We start from the raw sequence: 19709 nt of genomic DNA, 5'->3' as shown, positions 1-19709 counted from the left end.
TACTGTAAAGGATTCATGCAGAGGTGTTATACTGTGGCTAGAGGCACATACCGGAGAAGGCAATGGCACCCCACTCCAGTACTCTTGCCTGGAAAATCCCATGGACAGAGGAGCCTGGTAGGCTGCAGTCCATGGGGTCGCAAAGAGTCGGACACGACTTAGCGACTTCACTTTCATTTTTCACTTTCATGCCTTGGAGAAGGAAATGGCAACCCACTCCAGCGTTCTTGCCTGGAGAATCCCAGGGACGGGGGAGCCTGGTGGGCTGCCATCTATGGAGTCGCACAGAGTCGGACACGACTGAAGTGACGCAGCAGCAGCAGAGGCACATGCAGAGGCATTGTAGTGTCATGTAAGCTCACAGGCTTCTGAAGGCAGGCTGCCTGGGTTCATGTGCTACCATTGCCACTAAATAGTTTAAGATCACTGAATTTCAATTTTATCATTTGTAAAATGGGATAGATCTTACTCTATATATGTATAGGATATATTTATTTATATATATACAGGTCTTCCTATAGGACTATTTTATCAATAAATGAGCTGATACACACACACACACACACACACACGTATATAAAGTGTCTGATTCATAATAAACATTCAGTAAATGGAGATATATTATGATTATATATAAAAACACATTTTGTTATTATTGATATTTAGGGAGAAAATTATGTCAGGAGACCTTTGGTAATCCTCAGATTTGGGAATAATGCCCCAACTGCTTTGGAGGTAAATTTTTTTTACTTCTATAAGTTAATACTTTGGGGAGGAAGAGGCAAGTAGACCTCAATGAGATATTCTAGTCTCACAAACTAACTCTCTATCCTATACAGTAAAACTGAAGTAGTGCTCAGCAAATGAGAAACTGCCTCTTGCCATGGACTTTTGGAGTTAGACAGGAATAGTCTACTAGGACTATCCAATTTCAGAGACTGTTGAAGGTCTTTAAGATAGCAAAGCCAGCATGAGAATGCCCATTTGCTCAAGGAACAAGAGATGGAGGAATCAAAACAATGGTCCAGTGACGAGCTTGGAAATTCTGGCTCTGCCCAGGTTGCAGAGTCCGAGACAACTGAAGTGACTTAGCACCCCCCCCACACATCCCCACCTCTACCAGGTGAGACAGGAACAGTAGAATTTTAGGAGCTGACCTGGGGTTGGGAGTTGTTGGCTGGCCCAAACCTGAGACACAATTAGGCTATGACTGCCTTGAATTTTTGTAGATTCTTCCCATTTTTCTGAGATAGGTGTCTATTTTCTGTTTGATTTTGGATGACTATACCTGGACTCTTTCACACATATGTGAAGGGTCGAGCAAATTCAAGGTGAAATAGAAGCACAGACCCAGATGACCTTCAGAAAAGGTCTTTTTCTGCTTATTTTTCTCCCCTCTGCTGAAGGCTCCCTTCTTAAAGGGTTCCTCACCCTTTCCTATCTCTGCCCTCCCCTTCATCAATTTCTGCTTCTGCAAAAGATTTGACAGTAGTCATTTATATTTCATAATGAATTTCAGCCAACATATTACTTCTTTCAGGAGTAATTTTCCCTTAGCCTCACATACATGTGACTGTTGAACTTAGCTTGTATTGGCTTTGCCTCGGCTCCTATGTTCGTTGCAGCATGATAACAGCTTCGGGGGCTCTGCTGTAGATTTTACTGTGATACAACATGGAAGAACTTTTGGTTTCAGAAGGACTTTTAATTCACTGATTTTCTTTGATCAAACAAAATGTTATCCGTACCAGGAAAACGAGCCATGTTTGCAGGCAAATCAGGAAGCACACTAGAAACTGAATGGAAAAGCAGAGGGAGAATGAAGAAAAGAGAGAGGAGAAGAGAGGGGAGAGGGAGGGAAAAGGAAGGAAAAGGAAGAGAAATAGAGAGAGCATCAGTATCACCTCCTGGCTGAGAACAAAGAATCCGAATGACAGTGTGGACACAAGGCGCCTGGAAGCGTCAGCTTGATGGTATAAACAGGTGCCACAGAGCACCACACTGATATTTTACAATTCTTTTCTCCTTTTCTTTGCTTTACAAATCTTTGCCTATGAAAAAGCAGCTTACCATCTTTCTCATTTCTTACTTTTTTTTTAAACTCAAAATTTCCTTGCTTAAAACATACATACACAAAAGAAAAACAACACACATACTCCATTTAGGATTTTTCTATGTCTTCCTGTCCTTGTTAGATATATATTTTTTTCCCATTCTGCTCATGACCTAGTCCTTTTCTCTTTCTAATTGATTTCTTTGAAGATTTTAAAGGTCAAAGTTGATTACATTATTACCTTTAAAAATGTACATTAAAAAATAGAGCAAAGAATATTCTGAAGAATGAGCCAGGTGATGTACAAAACCCAGAAATTGTTTCAGTTTCTAATTACACGATCTAAAACTTTGCTTTTGAACAGAGAAAAAACTAAGGGGAGAAAAGAAGAAGATCATCAAAGCAAAGAGAAAGAAGTCTGAAGTGTCCAAAAAGTATTATGTTTTCTTTTTTCTCTTTTTAACAGACTAAAATAATCTAAATAGCCCATGAAACATAGTAGTTTTATATGTAGTTTATATATAGGATGTGTTGGAAATGATATATTAGCTTAAAAATGCTTTTCTTGAAAAATGGCTCCCCTGCTCCCAACTTACAATGTCAAACTGATGATGCTGTAGTTGTAGGGGGAATATGTAGCTTGAGGAAACTTAGTATCTGAGTTACAGGTTAAAATTAAAATTGTGAAATAGTGGCTTTCATTCAGCCTGGTAGAGTATAAACTGTGATGGCACAAATCCTATGAATACAAGTCACATGTTCTAATGCATTTGTCCAGTGAATAATTTCACCTTTCTGCTATGTGCCACTACTTTACAGGCTGAAAGAATTGGGGTTTCTCCCAGGGCTCCATCTGTCTGTCACTCTCAGACTGTATTAGGGGTAACCTTTCCCTCTCCCCAGCACTGGAATCCAACACAGAGTTTCTAAGATGCATGACTCAATTCTGTTACAGAGAGTACAAGGGTAAAAGCTGTGTAACAACAGCCATTTGCTGCATGTTTCCTATGTGCCAAGTGCAATACGTGGTTCTCACTTCATTCTTCACTGTCTTCAAGTCAGGTAAAACCAAAATCTTGAGCCCCACTTCTGATCTGTGGAAGAGAAAGGTTCTTTCCTGTTTAGGCTCCAGGTTGATTTTTTCCCCTGTTAGCAGGGCCTTTCCATGCTTTCCAGGGCAAAAATGGTTCTTATGATCAAGCTCACAGTGGGGACCTAGGGTTGGGGACAGTCATTTACTTTCCAGAGTTGGTCCCCAGCAAGGGTGCTCCTGCTTGGGGTCCTTTCGGCCAACACAATCAGGCCAAGCTGGGATCAGAAGCCAAGGAAAGTTTTATTTTTGGATCAGAAAATGGACAGATGCGAGATTGTGCTGTATAGCAGGGATCCCCAACCTTTTTTGGCCCCAGGGACTGGTTTTTAGAAAGACAATGTTTCCTTGGCCTGGGGGTGGGGGTGGGCGGGATGGTTTCAGGATGATTCAAGCGCATTACATTTATTATACCCTTTATTTCTATTATTATTATTTCAGCTCCACGAGATTATCAGGCATTAGATCCCAGAAGCTGGGGAACCTTGCTCTTTAGCACACGTTGACCCCAACAAGCCATTAGCAGGGCTGCTTTACTGAAGTCTTACTATGGAGGAAAGGGGGCGGAGCTTTCGTGAGTCCGGCGCAGGCATGCCGCTCAGGGCTTTGGGTCACAGTGCCAGAGCAGCGGCTCTGTGCACACAGCCTGCTGCCACCAACTTGAATTGCAGTGCCATTCACAGCGCTCCTGCACATGCCCTGAGCCGAAGTGTGGGCATGGCCATTTTGCTCTAGGAACTGGTCTGAATGGCCAGTGTGAGGCCTCTGCACATGCCCCACTGTGAGCAAATGAAACTATTTCCTTTGTCCAAGCACAAAGGAAAAAAAGGTTAGACTTTATTTTATTACCCAGATTCTATTTTTAATTCTTGGAAATGTTTCATGGGCTTTGCTGGTGACAGGAGGAGGGATGCTAGCTTGATCAGAGCTGAGTGGTAGAATCCTGGAAAGCAGGGGCAGGTGGCTGGCTTGAATCACGTTATTTCCCCTACAATGTGGTCCACCTGCAGACAGTACTGTACAGTTTCTGTCTTATAGTATTTGAGATTTCGACCCGGAAAACAAATGGAGAACAGAACAGTTATACCGTTTTGTCATGCTGTGAGGTGGCTTGTGCATGAGTGGTCCCATTCACGCTCTCATTCTGAGCCGCTCATTGACAGTTGCAGTGCCTGGAATGGTGGTAAGTGTGGGGTCTGAAGTGAGACACTTGGATTTGGACCTCTGCTTGACCACTTATGAAACACATGACCTTGGGCGGATCACTCAACTTGTCTGGGTCTGAGGAGCTTTCTCCACAAAATGAGGGTTAAACAAAACACATAATATATGCAAAGTGCTTAATGTAGTGCCTGGCACTTGGTAAGCATTCAGGAAAAGTTGTTCATGATTATTATTCTGATCATCAGTCCGAGAGCCTTAAGTAGCATGTGCTACATGGACTAATGCTTCTGAATACAGATTATTAGCCTTGTTAATCATGTTGAAAATACACAACGTGCTGCATATTTTCTTTTTATAGATACGCAGTTTGTGATGGTTTTACTCTTTGTTTGTCTTTTCTTTCTTATACATGTTAATGATCTCTTAAAGTGTTAGTTGCTCAATCCTGTCCGACTCTGTGCAACCCCATAGACTATAGCCTGCCATGCTCCTCTGTCCATGGAATTCTCTAAGCAAAAATACTGGAGAGGGTAGCCATTCCCTTCTTCAGGGGATCTTCCCAACCGAGGAATCGAACTTGCATCTCCTGCTTTGCAGGCGAATTCTTTACCATCTGAGGCAATGTTAGACTAAAGTATGCTTCAAATTTCTTGATTTAAGGTCGGCAGTTATATATATTTACTTGTACAGACACATCAGTTCAGTTCAGTAGCTCAGCTGTGTCCGACTCTTTGTGACCCCATGTATCACAGCACGCCAGGCCTCCCTGTCCATCACCAACTCCCGGAGTTCACCCAGACTCACATCCATCGAGTCGGTGATGCCATCCAGCCATCTCATCATCTGTCGTCCCCTTCTCCTCCTGCCCCCAATCCCTCCCAGCATCAGAGTCTTTTCCAATGAGTCAACCCTTCGCTTGAGGTGGCCAAAGTACTGGAGTTTCAGCTTTAGCATCATTCCTTCCAAAGAAATCCCAGGGCTGATCTCCTTTAGAATGGACTGGTATAGACACATACATATTACATTATAAAAACACATATATGTGGCATGATGCATAACATGGTTCTAAGTGCGATTTATTAGATTTATTTACCACATTCTTTACAAGTTTTGTGCCCAGGAAAGACATTAGTCAACTTACAATATTTTTTAAAGAAATGTGTTTAATCAACAAAAATAATAGACAACTTGATAAATTTTCATATTCTAATACAAATTCATCTAGGCAGTTAAAAATAGTATAAGTTGACTAATGTCTTTCCTGGGCACAAAACTTGTAAACAATGTGGTAAATAAATCTAATAAATTGCGTTTAGAAGCATGTTCTGTATCATGCCACATATACGTGTTTGTATCATGTAATATGTATGTGGCTATACAAGTAAATATAACTGGTGACCTTAAATCAAGAAATTTAAAGTATAATTTAGTCTAACATTTCTTAGATAAAATAAATTGATTATCCATTTTTGGTCTCATTCACATTGCAGGAAACCTACATACCATTTAATGTAGTTACTAAAATTACTTCTGAGGTCCTTCCATATCTAAAGCAGTGGCTTTCTCCTGAAAATTTGCCATTTTGATATCTGAGTGCTTTGAGTTAGTTAATTGAGAATTCTTCATCTTTTGATGAGGCAGTTTAAACAAGATTTGTCACCGTGGAGAGAAGAACTTTCTCTAATTCTGTTCATGAGGAAGTTGGTCCCTTGGACATGGTATTATTTTCCTTTAAGAGATCGTTTCCTGATAAAGGGAATTCAGTATTTCATAAAGATCCTCTAGTTTTGTTGAAAATTGGTTTAAGAATCTGTTTCATTTCCTGTGCCAAATACTAGTGTAAGACTTTTTTTTTTTTTTACTATCATAGTTAATTCATGGACTGCTATATGCAGCAGATCGAACACTGTGTCAGTGTGAGGTACACCTTGGGTTTTTGAAAAAATTTTGAGCCTACAGAAAAATTGAAAAAGTAATATAGTCCTGATACTATTTACTAGACCCAGTGATTGCTTTAACATTTTGCCAGTTTTGTGCCTGCACTCACACAAGCATCATGTCTCTTGATTTGGACTTGTCTGGGTTTTTCTCTCCTGATAAGAATCAAGCTAAACGTTTTTGGCAAGAGTGCAACGCAGCAGAGGGTTTCAAAGCTTTTAGAGCTAGGTGATGAGATAGGAAGGTGACAATGTCCCCTTTTATAGCATTAATGAATGTGGGCAGAGTCATCCCTCAGATCAGGTGATATGGGAGGACTGCTTTATATTTGGGGACGGGCTTAGAGAGTGAATCACTTAGGGATTTGGTGAATGAGAAGGCTCAAGACAGAAAGAGGTTGGCCCCAAGTGGTGCATTTAAATACTTCAAAATTCTTGGGTCTAATTTGTAGAAATATCATCAGCTTATGAAACTTTCCTTCTCTTCCTATATTTCCAAGGCAAAATCTATGATGCTGTCCCTAACATATCCATTCACAACTTCTAGGTTGACCTTCCAAAAACTTGTTTTTTCCCTTCAAGGAAATTTTAAATTGTTGTTTTTATCAAGTTTGACTTAAATGAAAAGATTTATGGATTGGGGTACGGGCAGGGGAGGGAATCACAAGCCCCAGGTCTTGTACTTACCAAAGTCAGCTCAAAACTTTGTTTTATGTTTCATTTTGAAGCCATGATTCTCTAGGGATGGAGGCAGGGGATTCTTAGAAGGAGAAGAGTTGAGAAGTTTTCCTTAAGTGTGCATCTGAAGAAACCATGATTGCAGTCCTTCAAGAGAGGATGAAACAAATAAGGAGTTTGGGGTCAAATGCCTGAAGTCCTGGAGTCTGCAGGAAAGGCTGTAAATAATAGATTTTTCTCTTTAAAATAAAAATTGGAAAGTAAAAAGCAGAAAAATAAATGATAAATTTCAGAACATTTTCCAAAATTATTTACTTCTCTTTTTCTAAACTTTCTTGCCCTGGGGCTTATTACCTCTGTGGCAAAGATCTCAGAAAAGTGATAAAAAATAATTGGTCTGACTCTATAAACAATAATGACAAACAGCTATCACATAAGTTCAGGGAGGATGGGAGGTCCTAGAGCCCATGCTGAAGCTCTGTCTTGAGTCCCTTGACCATACCACAGAACACAGTGGCAGCTACTAGGATTTTTTCCCCACTAGGTGGTTCTGTGATGGGCCATTGGCAAAACTGATGTGTTAAAAATCTGGCCACCTCTGGCTGTGCTCCAGGTCTTGGAATCTCCTCTCTTCTGATGGATACAGCACAAACAGTAGAGCAAGAGAGCGACACCAGAGTGAATTCACCAGAAAGACTGAGTTTCCTACTTTCTGTTGTTATCAATGGCTTCTTGAAGGTTGGGGGTTAGTTTGCAGAAAAAGTGGCACGTTGGCTGTGAATTAATTACTGATACAATTTCCGTCTGTGTCTTCCATGGACAGGTGGCTCATATGTAAGTCCTAAGAATCTTCAGCTTCAAGGTGCCCTGGTGGGGTTGGCATGTTGTGAAATGAGCTACACACCCTCTAATACCATACTTATCAGCAGCTGTGATAAAGAAACATCTGCCCCCATGAAAAGTCAAGGGCAGAGGTCATCTGGCATTCCAAGGGAACTCTCCACAGCAGGGAGCCTTCTAATTGGCTGATATTGATCGGTAAATTGTGTCCCCACTGTGATTAATTCTAGCTGCCCCCCAAACTCCCACAGCAGGAGCGTGATAGGTCAAGATTTGGGGCCTCTAAGCATCCCTTACAAATAGAGCTCAGGTCCTTAAAGATGCCAGTGGAAGACTGCAGCTTGTTAACTCTCTCCCGGCTGCTAGTGCTAACCCAGGAAGCTGGTTTCATTCAGTTTCCTTGCTCTCACTAATAACGGCTTAATGGGATGCTAATGTGAGGAACAGAAGTTATCAGATGGCTTGTATGATTCATGATGGATTTATTACCATTCTGAGTTCCCTTGATGTTCAGTGCATCCTTTCCCCATCCATCCCTGTTATTGGCCTTAGCAAATGGTTTCATAATTAATTAATTTTTTTTCCTGGTGGGGGTTAAATTATTTTTGCCCTGGTGCCTCTTCTCCATATATAATTCCCAATGGATGATTCTTCTCTGTGTGCCTACCAAAAATGGAATATACTAACTAACATCTGTTCTCTCCATGGTTCCCTCTCTTTCCCACCTTTCCTGCCAGCTAATGCCTATTCATCTTTCTACAATAGTGGTTCTCAACTTTGACTCTTCACTGAAATTACCAGTGAGAGAGAGCTTTTAAAATACTTTTGCCTGAATACCTTTCCTGGAGATTCTGTTTTGACTGGTCTCGGGTACTTCTTGGGTAACAGGAGTTTGAAAAGCTCCCCAAATGATTCTAATGTGCAGTCAAGGTTGAGAACCATTGGAGCAGACTCTAAATTCATCTTAACTGCTACATGTCCCATGGTGCTTTTTCCTGTCTCCCAGTAGACATGACCTCTCATTCCTTAGAATCCATGTATCTCTTTGTATATGTCCTTGGAATTCAGAGTGCTTTGTATATTTCCATTGGCAGTTTACCTATCTGTGAACTTGTCTTATTGCCACCATTAGACTCTGAGCTTTACTGTGGTATTGTGAGCAATGCCTGAGGTGTCTTTATGCCCTTGTGGTGCCTTGCACCTACCTGGGACTCAGTAAATAATTATTGACCTGAGTTTTACCAATAACCACACCCTATGGGGGGCTTCCCTGTTGGTTCAGACAGTAAAGAATTCACCTGTAATGCAGGAGACCCAGGTTCGCTCCCTGGGTCAGGAAGATCCCCTGGAGAAGGAAAGGCTACCCACTCCAGTATTCTTGCCTGGAGAATTTCATGGACAGAGTAGCCTGGTGAGCTACAATCCATGGGGTCACAAAGAGTCATACATGGCTGAACGACTAACACTTTCACTTTCACACTCTATGGGAAGTTGCTCTCTAGCCCCCAATCTTAATTACATCTCAGGCACTGTGAGTGGATTTTCTTTTATGGTCTTTAAGATAGATTTTGCCTGCTAGTGCAACCCTGCTGCCTTCTACCATCCCTTCTCACCAGGGTGACTACCTGACCTGGTTTGCTGGGGACAGTCACTGTTGACACGCTTTGTCCCAGCAGCATTATGTATAGTACCTCCTTTTGCTCTCAAAGGTGTTCCAGTTTGGATGGCAGATTATATGGTTCTTCTCCTCATCCCCCTTCTCTTCCAGCTCACTTTCCTTAAGTTACCCAAGAAAAGGCAAGCTTCTTTAGGGCTCAGACCTTCTTGACGTGGTAAGCTTAACTAAGCTTCAGAAAGGCTTGCACTAATAATTCCATACATAAAATTCCATGTCTAAAAAATTATAAAACAGATGAAACACCTACAGCATTAGGAGTCAGGCTAGTGGTTTTCTCTGGAGTTTTCCAGTATGCAGGATGGGGTACACAGGGGCACTTTGAGGATGCTGGAAATACTGTTTTCTCATCCAAGTATTGGGTACATACCCTGTGTTCATTTTGTGAAAATTCATCACATTGTAACACTTAGACTTCTTTTCTCTATGTATATTATACACCCATAAAAAGTTTTTCTAAAGGGAGGGCTAAATTATAATCAGCACAGATGCAAAAGTCAACACTTATCCTTATCAATTAATATGGTCACCCTGACTGATGAATTCTTGTTAGGCATGAGCAAAGTATTGCAATGGACAGAGCATGCAAAAATCTATTGTTTATCTTCTTGGGGCATATGTTATTATTGTTTTATTAAGAAAATATTGCTATTGATAGCAATATATGTTGTCAATCACCAAATACGGTGCAGTCTTGTTTATTATATAATTCTTCTGGTGACTCTATGACCTAGGTGGCTGTTTTCTCATGTTGCAGATGAGAAAGTTGTTACAGAACTGGTGAAAAAGTAGGCTGAGTTTCCATACAGGCTGAATTTATGCCTAGCAGGTTGAAAATTAGCTAGTTTTTCAGCTGTCTCAAAGACAGAAGCAGATTAATTGTATGGTTGATGTTATTGATTGGGCAGAAATCAGAGAGTTTAAACAAAATAAAATTAAAATACATCTAGAAAATAAACAATTTCTTGAATTTAAAGAAAAAATCCCAGAGAGTTGGTAGCTCAATAGCAATTAAGACTGATAGTTTTGAGTTTCCAGAAAGCATTATAACAATCCAGGTCTTAGTGAGGGTTTTAGTTTCAAATCGAGAGAATCCTCTGAAGGTTCAGTGAGAACCCTGCCTGTGTTTAAGTCCTCTGCAAGCCCAGAACAGAGGTTTGTCAGGATGGAAGCATCTCATAGAGTACTTAATGACCATCTCTGTCTCCTCTTCATTCTACCCCTATAAACATGATCAGGAAATAAACGTCTTCCCTTTTTAGGTGTAGCTAATGTAGGGAAATGAAGTGAATTAGTTTTCACTATTACAGATAATAAGTACATCTTGTGGTGAAATAAATAATAATATATATAATAATGGACTAAAAATATGGCTCAAAACTCACAAAGCTGTATCAAAACAAAAACTATCAAAAGTAGAAAAGTCAGAGAGCTATGTATTCGAACAAAAATAAAGCAGAGAAATCCTGAGGGCCTCATGCACTGTGCCAAAGTGAGTTTTAGCTATTCATGCTGTGTTAACTGCTGATGAAATGTCATTGAGCTTAAAATAAAATAAGTTTGTAGTCCCAGATAACACTTTACAAGATCAAATAATGTTAGGCCACTATAGCCAGTTATATGAAGAAATAACTCATAGCAATGTACCAATATGTCAGGATTTTTCACAGGAGGCAATATGAAGACTAGCTGGATGGTGTCAGGCTTGTTTAAAAGCTCATTTGCTCCCCGTAGTCACTGTCCTTTCACCTTCACATGTCGTATATCCTGCTCTCTTGTCGATGTAGTTGTCAAAGCACCAGCTTAATAGTGCTAGTCCCTCAACAGAGACATGTTAAATGTAAAGATGGCAAAGTTCCCTGCCAAAAGGGAAATGCAAAGAAGCGGAGCCAGCTGAAGTCATGAGATATCAGGTGACAATGAGACTGTGTCATTTCATAACACATTTCCCTGAGGTCCCAATGAACTTTACATAGAGTTTTTTTCTGTTTTATTATTTTGACATCCTGAGGGACAAAAAAAGGTTAAAGAAAGACATTTCCATGCTACAGAAAGGGAAACTTGGATTCAGAGGAGCAAAATGAATTCCTCTAGATCACTTTAGTTTGGGGATTTCCTGGTTTCTGTAAACAACCATCAATCTGCCTGTACCTGTCACACACATTGAAACTCCATAGATATTCTTGCATTTGGAGGAGCAGATTTAATGTCTGTGATGGGAGAGGGGGTGTATAGGATGAATGAGAAAGTTGATAGCTTCCTGCCTCCTGAAGTGACCACAACACGAGTTATCCACAAAATCCCTTCCTGGTTCAGTGCAACAACTGTTTGTTTAATTAAACTCAACCTGTAGGGACTTCTCTTCCACTCCTGATTTTGCCCATCTGTAAGATCCAGTGAATGCTCCCAAGTCATAGGAGTCCAACAAGAAGACTATACACTTTCTCTGAACAGTTATTTCCTGGAGAGTTTCATCTTTACTTTGGGAACTTCTACATCTTTGTGATAATGGGAAATTCATCTGCAGTGGATAGGGGTTGCTAGTCCTAGAAAACAGGACAGGGCAGAAGCATTGCAGCTCCCACTTCTGACTGGGCTCAGTGAGGGGACATCTCAGATGCTGGTTCAGCCTCATGTCTTTATGTTTTTTTTTTCTTTTGCCAAGGTTTCTATAATTTGATTTTTAATATTGAAATCTTCAGACGATCAGAGTTTTTTTTTTTTTTAATCTTTAGCAGGGATATATGGTGAGTCTAAAGTTTTTTCTCTCTAAATTTCAGTATCACTTTAAAAATAGCCATTCTCCATTGCTTTGTGAGAAAAATATAGTAAAAGGAGGCCTGCTTTGGGAAGTCAAAAAATCTGGGCTCAAGTCCACATTCATCTTCACTTTATTATGTTGGGCAAGTCATTTAATTTCTGAGTATCAGTTGCTTCATAAAGAAAATAAGCATAAGAATAATTCTTGCTTCACTGCATGGTTTTGAAGCATAAATGGTAATGCAGGTAGAAAGCTTTGTAAACTATAGAGTCATCTATAAATGTGACACTAAGTGTAACAGAATCTGTCCCCAGGGTGTTTGGTCCTTTCCTTTGGTTTACATTTTTACATTTATATCAAAACTCAGTTATAATTGCTGATTCTTCACATCTATATTCTGATATCCAACGAGACTGATCCGTAAGACTGCTGCTGCTGCTACTAAGTCGCTTCAGTTGTGTCCCACTCTATGCCACCCCATAGACGGCAGCCCACCAGGCTCCCCGTCCCTGGGATTCTCAGGGCAAGAATACTGGAGTGGGTTGCCATTTCCTTCTCCAATGCATGAAAGTGAAAAGTGAAAGTGAAGCCGTTCAGTCGTGTCCCACTCTTAGCGACACCATGGACTGTAACCCATCAGGCTCCTCCGTCCATGGGATTTTCCTTTGCTAATTATTCCTGTTTAGAGTTTTGATCCCTTGTTATAAGATAGGCACCAAGCTTAACAGTTAGTCCACACTAATTCTAATGACTTCCCAGAGAGGTCCTGTTGTATTTTTGGATAGAATTATTTTAATAAGTTTGAGAAGCCATGACACCTTTATGTTAAAATTTTACCATTTAATATAAATGTAACTCTTCCTATTAATTATTCAAATTATATCTCTTAATCAAAGTTTTAACACATTTCACATTGAGTTGGTAGGTCTTTTATTTATTGCTCTTTGAATAGCTTTTCTTTTCTATTTTATGGTATATTTGGTTATTGTCAGTATATTGGAGTATTATTGCTTTTTAGGTATTTATCCTATTTCAAGTCATTTTATGTCTTTATTAATGCAGAAAGCTTTTAGTTAATTCATTTGGCTTTTTCAGATATATGCTTATGTGATTTTTGAGTACTTTATTTAATATCTTAGTTCAAAAAATGGATTCTTTTTGTTTCAAGACTTACTGCTTTAGCCAGAGAATATAAGGTGATAAAAATATTAAAGGACATCTTAAGTTTATTTCTGATTTTGAATATTTCCAGTGTTTACTCATTAAATATACGCTTTATTTATTTTAAGCCAAGAGCACCTTTATCAGATTTAAAGGGCATCCTAATTCTATTTAAATGTTTACTTCATTATTAGGAAAAGATATTGATTTTATCAAATGTGGTGTCTATGAAATTATCACACAGGTTAATTATTGTTGAATCAGTGAATACTCAGTGGATTCTTTTTTTCCTTGGAAATCAATCTCTGTTATCAGCTGACCGGCTCTGCTAACAATGATAAATGTCTAAATGGTGTCTTGATGAGTTTGAACACACCAGGGCCAAACTCAATACACAAGAAAGCGGGCCAACGCGGAAGCAAGGCTTGTGGGAGAGAACCCCCCCGAACCTGTCTCCTTGGGCACATTCTCTAAAGTTGGTAGCTTTGGACAGTTTTCTAAGTTGACATCAGAGTTGTTAACACTATGAAAAAACCACATTAGAGGAGGCGGTATGGAGTACAGTAAAGGAGTTGAGGACATGCCACCTCAGTATGTGAGGCTTCAGTGTATTAATTACTTTGTTTTATTTATTTATTTATTTTTTAAAATTTTATTTTGTTTTTAAACTTTACATAATTGTATTAGGTTTTGCTGTTTTAAAGGTGCTTGAAAAACAGCAGATGTAAGGATGGCACTCGGATGTTCCTTTTTCTTCCTAAAAGTAGGAAATAACGTTCCCACATGAAAGGTGCCCTCCCTGTACCAGGAGAAAGAACCATTCTTATCACTGGAGATGGGGAATCGAGGCTGAGAAAAATCTGTACCAACAAAAAACGTGTTCAGCAGCTCATCCTCCTTTAGTCACCCTTATGTTTTAGCTACTTTTCCAAAAGTGCTACTCTGGAAAGTTTCACCTGGTAGAGAAGCACTTCAGTCTAGTTACTTCTTTTGCTCTTCATTTTTCACTTTTCTTGTGAGGACCCTCATTTATATATAAATAAAATGTGTCTACTTTTCTCCTGTGAATCTGTTTTTCAGTCCCAGCTGGAGACTGCAGGAAGGTCGAGGAAATTTTACTTTCCCTACAATGGGAATGAAAATCCGTGGCCTGCTCATGAAACGTGCAGTTGGAAGGTGGTCCCAGATGGTGCCTTTCGTGTGTGCGCCTCTCTCTCCAGCCAAAGGTTCAGGCCCTGCGCCCTCGATTGCACCCCCCCACCCCTCGCCCGCCCCCGCCAGGCCTCACTGGCTCATACTCAGCAAGCTCTGGCCTCTGGGTTTAAGACTGAGAGTAGAATTTCAGTGCCATGAGTCTTACATTTTTAAATGCCAAGCTTAAAAATAGCCTCCAAAATGTAGACAAATGAACTGCTAACATCAATGTCTATACCAGGTTCTTGCTGGCACTCTGGCCACTTGTATGACCTTTAAGCATAGCATTTGAAAAAAATGAGCAGTGCTTTCCTCTTCCCCTGGCAGCTCAGAATAGCTCTGTTTCCTTTCCTATAAACAAGTCGTATCTCTGGGAATTTCTAAAGCCGAATATTGTCTGCTCAGAAGCTGTGACTCACGCTGTTTCCTGGCAGTCCTGACAAATTCATGAACGCCTCTTGAGGAAAGAATCCCAGACAAAGAGTGGTCACAGAAAAGCCTCAGATTCCTGCATGTCAAACCCAGGAAGCTGAGAGACAAAAGAAAATACCAGCAAGAATCGCTAGTCACAGCATCCCCTTCTACTTGGCTCAGCTCATGTTCATGACTGTTGGAGCAGAGAGGGGAAACCCGCTTGGAAACTTGTCCTGTTTTTCTTTAGGTCATCATCTAGGCAGGCCCCTCTGTTTGGGAATTTACCTAGCTCAGCTTCCTCCTGATTCTGGATGTACAAGTTCTCTGAGGGGGGACTCCCCGGGGAAATTACCAGGAGGTCACACACACTGGCTGGTGGGGCTTCCTCACCGCTTTTATCAGGAACTCTGTGCCCTACCAAGTCTTCTTTCTGCAGCTCTCTTCCCAGTACTTTCTCCCCTCCTCCACTCCTGGTCCTGTCTCTTCACTTTTTTCTGTTCTTCTTTAGTGCCACATCATTTTCCTCATACTAATTTGTCAAGAAACAAGAGAAAAAAATATTTATCCTATCTCTCCCGTCTTAACAGCATAAAAATCTGTGTGTGTGTGTGTGTGTGTGTGTGTGTGTGTGTGTGTGATACATATGTAAACAATAGCGCAAAGACCTTGGTTGAAAAGTCTGCATGAATAAAACTGAAAAAGCTCTGGTTTCAGACTAATGAAGGGAGAAAGGATTGATCTGCTTATGGCTCAGCAAATGCCCTGTGGTGGAAGATTTAATCCCAGCTGACCCACAGCACGGTCTGAAATCAGACTCACTATATCCGGAACACAGAAAGTCTGAAATATCCGTAACTATGTGATCTGTGAGATAATAACACTTACCACACATACAAGGTGACATAGGTGTCCGACATGGTGGTGAATACCTCACATGCATTTTCTCAATTGCCAAACCTAACAGCTCTTAGTATTACAGTAAGGAAGCAGTACTGGAGAAATTTAGTTATTCAAGATTCTTTAAAAAGTCATGGCAAGACTGGAACTTAGCCATATATTTATTTGGAAACCAGAGTCTGGTTCTTAGTCAATGTGCCATAGAGGTACCCTGGGAGACGAATATGGGATGGGAAAGAAGGGAGAGAGAGACAGAGAGAGAGAGAATGAAAAAGAAGACAAGCATGACTGGGCGTATGATACTGTGATTTATAATAAGAAATATATACTCTTCATCCCAGTTTCTTGCACAGAGCTCTTAAAACCCTCAGAATTTTTAATCAATGAGAATGATAAAGGTGTCTTTTGTTATATTAGTGAGGTGACTTTTGAGCTACACCTAAGGATGGGGGCTGGTTGCCAGTGGAACCAACTGTGTGATTAGAGGGTGGAACTTTCAGTTTCTCCACTTCCTACTCCCCACCTCCATAGAGATGGAGAAGGACTTGAGATTGAGTTCAATCAACAGTGGTTAATGATTTAATCAATCATGTCTATGTAATGAGGGGTAGTGGGGTTCAGAGAGCTTCCAGGCTGGTGAATGCAATGGGGGTTCAGCAAAACTGTGGCTGGGAGAGGGCATGGAGGCTCTGCGCCCTTTCCTCATACCTTGCCCTTTTGCATCTCTTCTATCTGGTTGTTCCTGAGTTGTATATTTTTGTAGTAAACTGATAATCTAAGTAAACAAAATGTTCCTCTGAGTTCTATGAGCAACTCTAGCCAATTTATCAAACCTAAGGAGTGGGATATTGGAATCTCCAGTTTAGAGCATGTCAGTCAGAAGCATGGATGACAACTTGGACTTACAATTGGTGTCTGAAGTGGGGGATGGGGAGCAGACTTGTAGGTCTGAGCTGTTAACCTGTAACATGGTACTACCTCCCAGTACTAGGGATGGCATTGAGCTGAACTGTAGGATACTCAGCTGGTGTCAGAGTATTACTGAACAGTGTGGGAAAAACCTATAGACATTGGAACTGGTAATGGGAATTATAGTGACTATTGCAGTAATATGATTTACTAATTTCATTTTTTCCTCAGCTCTTTAGTGTGAACAACTTATCCAAGTTTGCCTGGGACGTTCCCAATTTTAACTCTGGAACTCTGGCATCCTAGGAACTCTCTCTGTCTTGGACAAACCTAAACAATTAGTGAATCCATTGGTTGCCATCTAGAAAATTTCTGCTGCAGATCACATGGATTATTAGAAGACAAAGGCAACCCATTTATGACCTGAAAGAACCAAGTTATTGGGGAATAACGTTGTAATCCATGTCACAAGGAGTACTGTGCATATCCTGTCCCTATACCTCTCACAGAAACTGCATAATTCAGGGCATGTAAAAGGCATGGGATAGTTGCTGACTTGATACCTAAACAGCATGGTATGTTATGTGTCAACAATTTGTGAGATGGACACAGTCGCAAATAATATGATTTTAGGTAAAACCAAATTCATGAATAGTGAAATTTTAAATATAAAATCTTTGTTTTCTATATAAATGGGCAAGTTTTTTGAACAATACTAAATCATATATCTTGACTATTTTTTTTGTGTCTGAAACCACCGGTATTCACTTTTTATAATAATGGTGCTCCTGAAAGATACTATGAAAAAATAATTTTTTTGTAAATCATATATTTAGTGCCTTGCGCTTCCCTGGTAGCTCAGATGGTAAAGAATCTGCCTGCCAGTGCAGGAGACCCAGGTTCTATCCCTGGGTAGGGAAGGTGCCCTGGAGGAGGAAATGGCAACCTATTCCACTTTTCTTGCCTGCAAAATCCCAAGGACCCTGGCAGGCTACAGTCCATGGGGTTGCAAAGAGTTGGACATGACTGAGTGAGTAACATAGTGCATTAGGGAGGCTCTTTGAGAGAATCAATATAGCCCCTCATCTGATTAGTTTTGTAAATGTCAGTTTCAGATAGATAGTTATTGTACTAATTGAAAGTAGATAATACCTACACTAAAACACTTGGGGAAAAATAAACTTCAAGAGTAGTATTAAATTTGCAGATCTGGTTCTATGCTGATATGGATTTAATCTTCAACAAGACAGTTTTCCATTTCTCTGGAGACAGAATTAACTTCCTTTTCTCCTGTGGCTCTCTGTGACCCCAATCTAAAAACTCCCTTTTCTGACACTTGCTTCCTCTTACCTTGCTAAGTTTTCTCAGCACCTTGTCCTTCTGATATAATGTGTCTGGGTCTTGTCTTGTACAACTTTTTAGAACACCAGGAAGAGGCAACAGATCACAGTCGTGAGGAGTACTGAAAGGAGATTTACCACTTTGGGGGTAACCAAAGCCATATCACTTACAAGCAAACCCCAAACTGTGGTCAACTTGTAGTTCAGTTCAGCTCAACTCAGCTCTCTTTTCAGTTGCTCAACAGGACCTTTGTTCTTCCAATCTTGAAGACCTCAAACACCCTCCATAATTGAAGAAACATGGTTTACAGGGGCATCAATTAAAATGAAAAATCTAGGCTAACCCCTCTCCCAGTTTCTTAGAAGCAAAAGAGAGATCTGGGGGCCTCTTGTGTACTGTAGCTGCTGCCTAAGGTATGAGCACCTGCTGGTCTCTCTTGAGGATCCTTCCTTGGTTCCCTCTCCCAAATGTTCTTATTGTTATTTTCAAGTCCTAGATTGGGCTTGACCTAGGCTGGGGGAAGTTATCTTTCTTTTTCACTTCTTCTTCAGGTGAAAAACGAGGCTGACATATTTATGGATTTTTGTTACTTGTTTAATAAATGGCACCCTGGGACACAATTCTAGGAAAATGACACTTTAAGGAATAATGTCTCCAAAGGTGGTGACTGGGCAGAATTAGCCACTGTGGTGAGAAATATTCCACACTGTGCATTTCCAGCAGACTGGCGGTGGTCAGAAATGCTCCTCTTGATTCTGTCTGCAGCGGTGTATACATGTTGGTAAAATGCCTCTCACGGACATTTACAGGACTTCAGGACTAGGAGAGAAACACTTTTCCTCTCCACTCTTTATGCTGGTTTGTCATTTCAAATGGAAGCAGCAGGGTTGAAACATGCCAGAGAGCTTGTCATACTTCCTCCAGAATCTGAAATACTTTTCTGAAGAATGATTCCCTCCACTCTTTAAAAAAAAAAATTAATTAATTTGTTTATTTTTGGCTGTGCTGGGTCTTTGTTGCTTCACGGGCTTTCCTCTAGTTGCGGCAAGCCGGACTTTACTCTTCGTTGCGGTGTGTGGGTTTCCCCTTGCAGTGACTTCCCTTGTTGCAGAACAGGGGCATTGGATCAAAGGCTTAGCAACTGTGGCCATGGGCTTAGTTGCCCCTTGGCATGTGGGATCTTCCCAGAGCAGGGATTGAACTCATGTCCTTGCACTGGCAGGCGGATTCTTATCCACTGCACCACCAGGGAAGTGTTCCCCCCACTCTTTTTAATGACACTCTGTTTCTCTTGAAAGACAGAAAATAATGACTTTATTTCATAGGGTGTTGGGCTTCCACTGTGGCTCAGCTGGTAAAGAATCCGCCTGCAATGCGGGAGACCTGGGTTCAATCCCTGGGTTGGGAAGATCCCCTGGAGAAGGGAAAGGCTACCCACTCCAGTATTCTGGCCTGGAGAAGTCCATGGACTCTATAGTCCATGGGGTCGCAAAGAGTCAGACATAACTGAGCTACTTTCACTGGAGGAAGTAGGAGTCTTCCTGATGTAGTTGTATAATTTCCTCATATTTTAGAGATGGGGAAACTAAGGCCCA

The 19709-nt window shown here is 40.7% G+C and overlaps 1 long non-coding RNA gene across 2 annotated transcripts in view; it reads right to left on the bottom strand.

Moving 5' to 3' along the window:
• Window positions 1-5687: 5687 nt before the first annotated feature.
• Window positions 5688-19709, bottom strand: part of LOC133227786 (uncharacterized) — a 30414-nt gene continuing 16392 nt past the window's right edge. The window contains exons 2-3 of one of the 2 annotated variants that reach the window (XR_009729945.1): window positions 6932-7140; window positions 5688-6053 (exon numbers count right to left, since the gene is read on the bottom strand). This is a non-coding gene — a long non-coding RNA (uncharacterized LOC133227786). The remainder of the gene's footprint in view (window positions 6054-6931; window positions 7141-19709) is intronic. The other variant, XR_009729944.1, reaches the window with a different exon arrangement.

The sequence above is a fragment of the Bos javanicus genome, chromosome 2 (assembly GCF_032452875.1).
Source record: "Bos javanicus breed banteng chromosome 2, ARS-OSU_banteng_1.0, whole genome shotgun sequence".
Taxonomy (NCBI): domain Eukaryota; kingdom Metazoa; phylum Chordata; class Mammalia; order Artiodactyla; family Bovidae; genus Bos; species Bos javanicus.
Note: the sequence above shows the minus strand (reverse complement) of the source record. Positions and strands in the feature narration are given on the sequence as shown.